This window comes from Vombatus ursinus, unplaced genomic scaffold (genome assembly GCF_900497805.2).
Source record: "Vombatus ursinus unplaced genomic scaffold, bare-nosed wombat genome assembly UNPS02009132.1, whole genome shotgun sequence".
Classification (NCBI taxonomy): Eukaryota; Metazoa; Chordata; class Mammalia; order Diprotodontia; family Vombatidae; genus Vombatus; species Vombatus ursinus.
Genome location: NW_020948910.1, coordinates 9389804 through 9402053, shown reverse-complemented (window position 1 = coordinate 9402053; position 12250 = coordinate 9389804). Strand labels below are relative to the sequence as shown.

Below are 12250 nucleotides of genomic sequence, written 5' to 3'. Positions count from 1 at the left end.
TGTTGTGTTTATTATATTACAATTACAGTTCTGCTCACTTCATTCTGCATTAGTTCAAAAAATCGTCCTGGGATTCTCTGAAACTTTGCATCTTGTCATTTCTTATGACATAATAATATTCAGTTACATCCATATACCACAACTTGTTCAGATGTTCCGCAATTTATGGGTAACCCTTTAGTTTTCAGTTCTTTGATATTGCAAAAACAGCTGCTATAGATATTTATATACATCTAGTTCCTTTTGATCTTTCATTTATATAGGCCTAGTAGTGGTATCACTGGTCAAAGGGTATGTAAAGTTTAGTAAATTTTTGGATATAGTTCAAAGTTGTTTTCCAGAATGGCTGGGCCAGTATACCACTTCTTAGAGAAACTTAATGCAAAGCAGTTACCACAGCAGGCAAGCTCAAGAGAACCAGAGACTGCCTCAGGCAGCAAACTCTTACTTTCTTACCAAATAAAAGATCAGGGCAGCAAGGTCAATATTGCTTTAGAAAGTTCATTTGTAAAACTTTCTAGATGAAAATAACAGGACTCCTTATAATCAGTATCATCTTATAAAACAGTAAAATAACAAAAACAAAATAAAACAAAAAAAAGCAATGGATAAAATAAGCCTAATGACAGCTTGGTAAAAGATCCAGTTAAACCAGATTATCTAAAATGGTTGCCAGGTCCCATGAACCAGTAGGATTTAAAATGACTCCAGGTTATCAAACCACAATCCTTATGAGCCATTTAGTTTACAAAAATGGAATTCAAATGCAGTAACAGAAAATGTAGAGTGAATGTCTTGGGATGAATGAAGGTGTGATTGAGTTGAGTTCTGAAGATGAGACCACATTGAAAATCTCTGAACTTTATTCAAGACAAGATAAAGGAGATGATGCTGTGATTGAAGATGTTAAGTGTTCTGGTTTTCAAGGGTCTAAAAATGAGGCAGAGGCAAATCTAAAAAAAAATTGATGAAGAATATCCTTTTTGGAGTTTCCCTAAATATGTGGAATAAGATTTGAGAATTATATAAAAGGCATTCTGAGCTGAAAACCCCAATTTCTACAAGCAAAAGGAGTAACACAACTATGTCCCAGGAAATAATAAATAATAAATGAAGAATAAAGAAGAGTATGACAATCAACAGTTTTTAAACGAAGTCCAATGGAAGGAGCTTACTTTTTGTTTTGAAATGATACTTGGAGCTATCATAGGCAATGAATCAGTCACCTCAGAATACATGCTTTGTAGCCCACATAGACAAGTCTGTGGCTGAAGGGCACATTGAGAAGGCCAAAGAACTAAGTAATAGTTTAGCTACGTGAGTTTGGTGAAAAAATTGTCAATGTGATTGCTTGTCACAATGTTATAAAAGCTAAAAAAGATGCTAAAACTTTATAGAAGGCTCAAATGCAGAAGAAACTTGCATATGGTCTTGAAAAAGAGAAGAGAAATCTAGTGTGTGTATAATATGTTTTGTGTTTATATACACACACAATGCATGTATAGGCATTTATTTATATTTGCATACAAAAATACATGTGTATACACACATACACACTACTTCTTGAAAAATCTAAACAATTCTGTGATCTGGGAAGCCCTAAAAGATAGAGAAAGCAAACCATATTATTGTGTCAGTTCTCCATATCTTTTCACCATTTTATAAAACACATATTTTATTTTATTTTGCTTTTTTTGGTGAGACAATTGGGATTGTGACTTGCCTAGATTCATACAGCTAGTAAGTGTTGGGTGTCTGAGGCCGGATCATGTGTATTATTTTAATTCATGTTTAATTTCTCTTATTTATTAAATGTGAGAATACATATAGTTAGGAAAAAGAATATAAAGGGTGTACATACATCAGTACCTAAAGGATCTACATTATCATATGTACATATCCATTATTGATATACATTGCAATCTATCTTTCTGTCCAAAGGTTAAGATAGTTCCTGGACCATAGTATGAGCTTAATAGATAACTTTATAATTTGACTTGACTTGTGACATACAAAACAGCATATTTGAATTGCTGTGGCCAAAACAATTTGTCATCTGATAGCTTTCCTTCTGTCAATGAACCTCTCCGAACATGGCTAGCCTGGTAGTCAGAACCAGCATATTCTGTCAACAAACCTGTACTCCATACCTTTTCAGATTATTAGGACCTGCAAAAACTTATATTTCACTGGAATTGCCTTCAAGGACTCAGGTCACCTCCACTGATAAGGCATCATTTGGACTATCTTGGGGAAATATATATTTATACGCAATATGAATTATTTTTCTTTTATATTATTTAATGAATATTTAACAAATGAGATATGTATTTATGTTTTTGGTCATGGTAATTATACTCATGGATTAAAAAAACACATTTATTTGGTGGTAGATTGATCATAAGTATGCCTAAGAGAAAATAACCAAGCAAGCACAAAACCATCAAATTTAATACAGAAAATAGCAATCTTTTGGTTAAATGTTATTTCTCGATAATGGGGATTTTTTTCCTATAGTTATTTAGTAAAAGTCAGGATAAATTGGCTTTGATGATGGAAAATGCCATATACTTTTTTTAAAAACAAAATTTGTTTTGGTATAAATTCTTCCTGAAAATGAATACACACACACACACACACACACACACACACACACACACATTTCATTATCTCTTTTAGGTCTTTGATTCTTTGAATTCTGACATACTTCTTAGGTGGCATCATACATAAAATTTGCAATATTTATAATAAATGGACAATTATTATTAATAAATTATTTGGATAATATTTAAACTCTCTAAATATATGGTTTTGATTATTTCCATACTTTAATATCTTTGTTATATAATATCCTTTATTATATTAGAGCAATATAAAGACTGTGGGTGCCTTGGAAAATAATTTTACCTTGTATGACATAGTATGTAAAAATATGGTAGCATTGAAGAATTCTAAAGTAAGCTTTAAAAGATCCTGTAGTGAGCATGTAAGCAGATGAGCGTTTACTTCTTGGCATAGAAGTTTTCAAACGAAGAGATCATATGACTATTTCAGTTGTCAGTAAAGGTGGAGGAGAGCTTGTCTCCACTGTCATTAGCTTATGCTTCTTCCTGAATCTGATTAATCCTAATTCATTCATCACATATTCTATTTTCCTGCTTTTTCATGACTTCAGCCTTCTCTATGTTATACATAGATCATGCTATGAAAAAAACAAACTCAAATTGTTTATGTAAACATAAATATGAAATGCTAACCAAACACATATATGCAACATTCATGGAGAGCATAGACAGGTATTCCTTCATTTAAGAAAATCCAATATATAAAAATTTGAATTTATAAAAGACAAATCAAATGTGATGATATTTTTAAGTGTTTATTCACAGTGCCTGGCAAGTAGTAAGTGCTTAATAAATGCTTGTTTCCTTCCCTTCCCCTCAAGACATATTACACATATCTTAAAAGACTTTTGAATTCATAGCAAATTGGAACTGAAGAATTTTATCGCTAGGGAAACTAAGACTCAGAAGCAATGAAATAACTTGTTTAAGTCCACATAAAAGTCAGTTATAGCCAGGGTTTCACTAACCAGTCAAATGTTCTTCATATTACACTGTAGTTTCTAATAAATGTGATTTGGTTTGCACGTGTTTTCTGAAACAACTGTACTGTGTGGTATACTTATAATATTAAGGGCATTAAGTATGTTTCCATTTTTAATGGGCATATTTAATGTTGCTTTTTATGTTTGGGGAAAAGGGAGCTAGCTATTGCTGTTTGAGATCATAGAAATCTCATTTAAGAAATGACTCATTGATGAAATGGGACTTCAAGAGGTCTTTTACCCAGCTTTATGATTCATCTTACATAAATCAGAATCTGATCTGAATAACTGAAAAGTAAACCAGGTAGTCCTGAATATTTGTAGATAAAATTGGGAGGACAACTAACAGACATAAAATGCAATGACTTTCCTTTTTTTTTTTATGGTGACCTATTTTCAATAGTGATGAAAATGAACTGCCACATGAAGATACAAAAACCTCAGCAACTCATTTCCTGGATGAAAAAGAAGCAATGATACTTAAGAAACTCAGACCAGGAAAAGTGGTTAGACCCAACCAAATATGTACAGAAGAAATTGGCCTTGCAGGTTAAAAAAAAAACAAAAACAAAACTAAAGTCTATCAACAAATCTTTAATAAGTGCTGGGGGTATAAAGAAAGACAAAAAACATTCATATCCTTAAGGAGCTCACCTTCAAATGTATGTGTGTATGTATACACACAATTTTTTATGTACAATTATACATTCAATTATGCACACACAATCTTTATGTACAACTGTATGACACAGATAGAGATAGAGAGATAGATAGATAGATAGATAGATAGATAGACACACAGACACACATACAATTTTACAAAACCCTGTGACAGCTACAATTGCAAAGAGTTCTTTGTTCCATAATCCTCAGTATTCTATACATGGGCAATGTTTATACTCCACAATAGCTATTCTATTTCACATCTGATTAATTTCTGTTACTGTCTACACAATAATACCCACACTGCCCCTGTGTTTTTAGATGAGACCAGTTAATGTCATGTACTTAGAAATGTTCAAATGGGTGTGAACATCAATGGGGATGAGATGTGGTTTGTGTGTGTGTGTGTGTGTGTGTGTGTGTGTGTGTATAATACACTACCACATACTCATAATCATCCACCTTTACAATGAAGGGAAAGAAGCAAATTTTCCCAATGGTTCTTCAGGGCCAAAGTTGGTTATTAGAATTACAGTGTTTGATTAAATTTTATTGTTCTTTCCATTTTTTTGTTGTACTACCTACATTGTTTTCCTGCTTCTGCTTACTTCACATGGGACAGTTGAAAGAGTGTTGGATTTGGAGCAAGAAGATCTGAATTTAAATCCTGGTACTTCTACTTACTAGCTATGTTACCCTAGACAAGTCACTAACTTTTTTTTAACCCTTAGTTTCTTCAAATGGAAATGATGGAGGTGAAGTAGATAACTTGTAACATTCCTTCTATCTTTCAATTTATGTTCCTATGATCCTATTATAATTCTTTTGTCCTCCTATACTTCTCTGAATACTCTATATTCACTGTTTCTTATACTGCAGTAGTATTTTGGAAATATAATTTTGTGTTCAAACTGGGATATGTATATGTCTAACACTTTGGGATTTCACATTAAATAATATATTAAATACATGGTGAAGATTTCCCTCAAACGGCCTTGAAAATTATTTGGCTTCTATATTCTATTCCCCTAGCCACCATTCCATACTCAGAATGAACAGCACTGCCTCTCAGATTTATATGACATCCCCAGGAACATTAAAGTGTGTGTGTGTGTGTGTGTGTGTGTGTGTGTGTGTGTGTTATGTATATATGTATACATGTATCTTTCTTTAAGTGTTTTGATACCTAACTTCTCTCATAAGGGAAATAACTAGGTCATTTGGCTTGGAAAGTTTCTCTTTTTGTTTTTACTTATCTCTTTATGTCAGCAGCTACTTATTTAAGAAGAATAAACATGATGTCCACAAGAAGCTAAAAGTAAGATAAGCCTTTGTGGAGATAACTGTGATTTGCATGATTTTCATTTGTGAACATTTACATTTATGGAAGGAGGGGCTTGAATATTTGATGTTTTTTTTAATTAATGTTCTTAGGAATCTATTAGCCTCTTATTGGATCTATTAGTCAGGAAAAAGGGATTCAGTATAGAAGACGGGCAGATAGATTGACACAGTGGATAGACTGCTGGGCATGAAGTCAAGAAGAATCATTTTCCTAAGTTCAAATCTGAATTCAGACACGTACTAGCTGTGTGACTGTGGAAAAGTCACTTAACCCTGTTTATCTCAGTTCCTCACCTGTAAAATGAGCTGGAGAAGGAAATGACAAGCCACTCTAGCATCTTTGCCAAGAAAACCCCTAATGCGGTCAGAAAGAGACAGACAGGACTGAAATGACTGAACAAACAACAATAAAACTAACAGAAATGGATTTTGTGTGAGCCAAGGAGAGTGGCTTTATCAGCTGTTAAATGGAGGGGACCCCCCTAGGAACTAAATAGAATTATGATATTCAAAGATAGTAGAAAAATAATTTCCACAAAGTTAAAAATGTCACTGTAAATAGTATAATACCTTCTATTTTCCAGCCCCATGTTGCTTCTCATCATTGGACATTAACGTGGAATAGACCACAATGCTCTTCTGTTAAAACTAATGCATGAGGATTTAGATTTATGAAAGCAGCTGCATTCAAAGGTTCAGTAAATAACAGTAGTATTCCTGTGCAACATGTTTCATAAGATCATCTGAATTAGAAGTAGAAAAGACATCTTATGTCATTTTCAAGTCTAGTATATATCTTTCTTCTGGCTTAATTTTCCCTGTCATCAGGTCTGGCTGTAGAGAGGCAAGGAAAAATCACCCTCAGTCAAGAAAATATATAAAGTCAGTGATTCAGAAGACTATAAATAGAGACCTAAAGAAATAAGGAAATACAAAGCAACGCTATCTCTAGAGACAGAATTAGTTTCCTTTTTTTTTCCCAATTGGATTCAACTCAACAAATATTTATTGATTGCCTGCTATGTTCACATGACTGTACTAGGTAAAAAGTGTGTGTGTATGGGTGTGTATTTGTACATGTCTGTGAGTATAAAAAATAAGTATGAGAAAATGAAGTATGGACAGTGGCCCCTGACTTCAAAGAGGTCAATATCTATTTGAGGAAAAGCTAAAACATGAGTGGGTAAAGTCAGTTATAAAGATAGCACCGTGTCATTGAGAGAATTATGTGTTAATTCCCATTTTCCTTTCAATATTTCCTGTTGTGTCATTAAACATCCTGTAGATGTTTTCTTAATTTCTTTGAATATATTTTCTTTGTCTTTTTAAAGTTATATTTTTATATAAAATGATATCCAAAGAAATGGAAGGGAAACAATTAAAGATAAGCATGAAATAGAAATGGAAGCCATGGAAGAAATGTAGTGGATGGATAGATCTAATCTCAGTGCTTTATGGAATAGTAAAACAAGGTAAAAAAGGAACCAGTGAGACATTCAGGTGGAGATATCCTACAGTTTTGAGATGTGAGTCTGGAGGCCGGGGATGGAATTCAAATTTTGTGAGTCATCTACATAAAGGTAAAGGTCATTGCCATGAGAGAGTATATAGGAAGAAGATCAGATACTTCAGGGCAGAATTTTGGGAAACACTCACCTTAAAAGGGATTACTAAGGAGTCAAAGAAGGAATAGTTTGTTAGAGAGCGAGGAGGAGATTTGGGAGAATATTATGGCTCTGAAGCCAAAGAAGGAGAATGCATCTAAATAAGTTAAGAGTGCTATGTGCTGCAGAGAGAAAAGAAAGATGAGGATCTAATATAGATAATTAGATTTAGTGACTATAAGGTCACTAGTAATCTTTGTAAGAATTGTTTTAGCATGGTTTTCTGAGAGGAGACCTTTAGAATGTAAAGAAATTATAGCCCATGACCTAGTCTGACTACTTCAGTCACGTAGCTAGGGAATGTCACAGCAAGGATTTGAGCCTTGACTCAAAATCTAGAGTTCTTTCTCCTCCATGTTGCCTGTGGTGAGGAAGTGGAAGCTTCGGATATATACAACTTAAAAAAAAATAATTTTAGCTGTGAAAGGAAAGAGAAAAATGGGAAAAGTACAACTTTTGTTGGGGTTTTTTGGTTTCTTATTTTTTTTTAGCTTTAAGGAAACCTACACTTTTTTTTTAAACAGGAAGGAAGCAGCCAGTGTGACATGAGATATTGAAATGCATAATAGAGTAAAGATACTTTCTAGATTAAAGTCCCAGAGGATATAGGAGGGAATGGATCAACAGATGAGCAGAAGAATTACTCTTATCAAGAGGTAGATTTGTATCTTCTGAGAAAGAGAATAGATTAGGTAATCATATTGAGAAGTTTTAAGAGGGAAAGGGGCATTGAAAGAGATCCCATCAGATAACCTCAATATTTTTCAATGAAATAGGAGCCCAAGCCATCTGCTGTTAGCATGTACTTCATTTATGTACTTATTGTCTTCTGTTTTGCATTATATGTATTTGCATATATTTGAAATGCTTCCAGTAGATTGTAAAATTGTAAAATCTACAAGAAAGTACCATGTATTTCCTTTGTAAAACCCATAGTGCCTCAAAAATGACTCTCTCTGTATATAGCAGATGCTTAAGAAATGTTGAATTTTCTGGACTATTGGATAAATGTCATTTTGGTCAATTTCCTTCCCTTACCTAAATTTTTGGTGCTATTTTTCCATTTTTTGAATATTGTTATTTTGCTGAAAACATTCTAATTCACCCTTGTCACTTCATTATTTCGGAGCTAAGCAACCTCAGTATTTTATAGTTAACCAGAAAAGAAATAATCCTAAATATATGATTCTTAATGATAAAATCAATCACACAGTAGTTTAGAAGCTGCAGGTACCTTTGCCATTATAAAATTAAAACTCTAAGTGCCATCAAACATGAATAAGTTAAAGTCCTTTACAGATCAGAGCCTCAGAAAAGTTGAGACTTGTCCAGAGTTACATAAATAGTAAATAGTCAAGCAGGGACTTGAAACCAGATCCTGTGAGTATAAAACTAGTGTCTTTCCATTGTAGCACACTGAATTGTTCCACCCCCTCATTTTACAGATGAGGAAAGCGAACCTTACAAATGTTCAATGATTTTCCTGAAGTGTATAGAAGTCAGTAGTAGCATATTGAGAATCAGAACCCAAATGTCCAATCTAGTATTTCCAAGGTTTCCAGTGTTCTTTCTGCTAAACCATGGTATTTCTGCTTATGTTTGCATTGATTTTTAGAAGAAAATCTTTCATTTTTCATACTTTATCTTAATCGTTTTTCTGCAAACAACCTGCATCCTAGGATTAGATACCCTCTCAATTTCACACATTGCTCAAAGGCACATTTGGCAGAGGCCAGCTTAGTTTGGGGTATTATTTTGCATCAGGCTTAGGAATAACCCTTTTTTTTCTTCTGAGAATCAAGTAGAGAGCAGAAAATTGGGAACAGGATGGAATTGGACAGTTCCTTCTGAGTCAGATATTGACAGCACTACTTCATTATATTCTTTAAAATGAATTCCTGGAACATTGGAGGTCAAGTCTAGTCCTACTATGTTAGGGATTTTAACTACAATGAGCATTGTCAAAGTATGGAAAGTAGTTTGATAAAGTATGAAATAAGGAAAATACTTAAGACTTAGTCAGCTAAGTTACATAGTGGACAGTGTGCTGTACTTGAAATAAAATTTAAAAAAGAAGCTCTGAATTTAAATCCTCCTAAGACACTTACTAGCTATGTGACCCTGGGCTAATCACTTCAGCTCTCTGGACCTTAGCTTCCTCATCTGTAAGATGAAAGACTCAATGACCTCCAAGGTTCCTTCCGGTACTCAACCTATGATCCTAAGACTTTGACAGTTTTAGATAATCATAGAATTAGAGAGCTGGATGGGATTTCAAGGGTCATCTAATCCAACCTCAGCCAAATTTCTGAATCCCCAGTGTCCCAAGATCTATAATGTGCTTTAAAAAATGGCTGTCACTGCTATAAGATTTACAGTGACAGAGAACTCGTTACACTATGAAATAGCCCCTAACATTTTTGGACAACTCTAGTTGTTAAGAAATTTTTTTTTTTATATTGAGTAGAAATACAACTGTTTCTTCCATCTGTTAGTCTTAGTTTTCCCCCATTAGAGAAAAACAACTCTAATTTCTCTTCTACTTAGCAGATATTTTAAGAGAACTATAATGTCACCTACCCCCTACCCTCACTAAGTCCCATCCAACTCTTCTTTCCTGGCTAAGTATTCCCTAGTCAAGTATGGTTTGACATGGTTTTCAGTCCTAAAAAGTCTTTTGGTATTTGGGCAGGACTCTAATACAATGACATTAATTTGCATTCAGTTACACAATCAATAAGGGCAGAGGCAAGGTTAAACATGGGCTGTTGTGTACTAATTCTTTTTCATCACTGAAGAAAATAGTCTGCTACTTATTCAATCAACACTTATTTATGAAGGGCTTACTTTGTGCATATAACTCTACTAGGTAGTATGGCATTAGTTTAAGATATGGTACCCATCTTTGAGAAGGTTGTGATTTCTATGAGGAGACAATAAGCAATAATACAAAATCAAGGGTTATATTCTGGGTCATATGTTGGCAAACTATGGCCTGTGGGTCAAATCCGAGAATTTTCTCTGGGGATTATCAGGGATGACTCATGAGTGAGATGGATCTTAAATTGAGCCTTGAAGGAAGGGTATGATTTGTTTAGTGGAGAGGAGAGAGAATGATATTTTAAGGTAGAGAAGCAGCATGGGTCAGGGCTTGGAACCAAGGATTATCATAGTGTGATAAGAGAACAATAAGGAAATCAATCTGACTTAGAGATTGTCATCAAGTAAGAGATAGTTCAGAGGAGTGGAAAGAGTACTGGACTATAAGTAAAAAAGCCCGAGTTCTTTTCCCAGTTCTGCCACTAATTACCAGAGGGACTTTGGGAAAGCTCCTCAAGCCTCATTTTTCTCATCCATAAAATGGGTTGATTGGGTAAGGTCATCACTAATGTCCCTTCTAGAGAGAATATTTGTTAGCGTAATATTAGCTAGGTAGGGTAGGTAAGGCCTGATTATGGAGGGAAAGCTAGAAAGAGGAATTTGGAATTTATAGGCAATAGAATTGAATAATGGGCATCTCTGAGCATAGGAATGATATGAGATGTATTTTAGCAAGAACAGTCTGGCAACAATATGCTGGATGGATTGAATTGAGAAAGACTGGAGGCAGGCAAGTTAATTAGGAGGGTTTTGCAATAATATAGGCTTGAAATGATGAGTACGTTTATTGGGTTCAGACTGCAGATTGATGAATGAGGGACAAATACGAAGGAAAATAGATAGGTCTTAGAGAAAGACTGGTTATAAGAGACCAACAGGAGGAATGAGTCAAATATCATTCTAAGTTTTTGTGCTGGGGAACATCTGATTCCATTAGAGAGGAGGAAAGGAACAAGCCTTTATTAAGTACCTACTATGTGCCAGGCAATATACTTAGCACTTTAAAGTTTTATCTCAATTGGTCTTCACAGCAACCTAACCCTGTGATATAAGTGCTATTATTTCTGGCCTTTTTAGAGTTGAGGAAATTGAAGTAGACAGAAGGTAAATGACTTGTCCAGGACCACACAGCTAGTAAGTGTATGAGGCCGGATTCTAACTCAGATATTCCTGACTCTAGAATCAATGTTCTATTCATTGTGCTACCCAGCTGCCTCTAGAAGATAGGAGGAAAGATACAAGTGGAAATGGATAGACCAAAAGTGTTAGAGAAAGGTGGTATTGGGGAGCAAGTTCTGGGAAGGGACTGAATTAAGAGAAATGAGTCTTTATTTCTTGTTATCCTTTCTTCTTTTCTTTCTCAAGGTCTTTGGGGATTGTCAAGGATTTACTCATGCATTCAGGTGTATAAAATAGAAGTACACTTTATATATTGATATGTCATTTTTCTAGGCCTATTTGGTTGAGAAAGTCTCTTTGTATGACACTTTCAAGTTAAGATTTTATTATTGTTATCTCTTGAGCTATAATTTTGATTGTGACTAGGATAAAATATAAACCCCTTTGTTTAGCTTTTAAAGCCTTTCACAACTTTGCTCCCAACCTATCTTTCTAGTGTCATTATATGCTCCTTATACAACTAAACTGACATTCCCTCTGTACTTCAAACATAATGCTCTATCTCCTTTCTCTTTGCCTTTACACTGACTATACCATGAAAAAAGGCCACTGTCTCCCATTGCATCCGGGGCCATCTCCAGTTGTCCTGATCTATATCTTGCCACTGGCCCCAGAGGCTCTGGAGGAAAAAGTGAGTCTGGTGACTTTGCACAGTCCTCCCTCACTCAAATCCAATTCACTTGCATGTCATGGTATTCACTTCCCTGATGTCAGGGTCCTCTTTGTGAAGGACAAACAACAATCTATGTGAGTAGCAGTTGTTGTTCCACTGGGGATCCAACTGGAACTGGCCGGTTGGGCAACACAGCTCTTTCTTTCTTTCTTTCTTTCTTCCTTCCTTTCTTCCTTTCTTTCTTCCTTCCTTCCTTTCTTTCTTTCTTTCTTTCTTTCTTTCTTTCTTTCTTTCTTTCTT

General features: G+C 34.6%; 1 pseudogene; it reads left to right on the top strand.

The window, feature by feature from the left end:
• Positions 1-800: 800 nt before the first annotated feature.
• The window catches only part of LOC114034845, a 19399-nt pseudogene continuing 7949 nt past the window's right edge, over positions 801-12250 (top strand).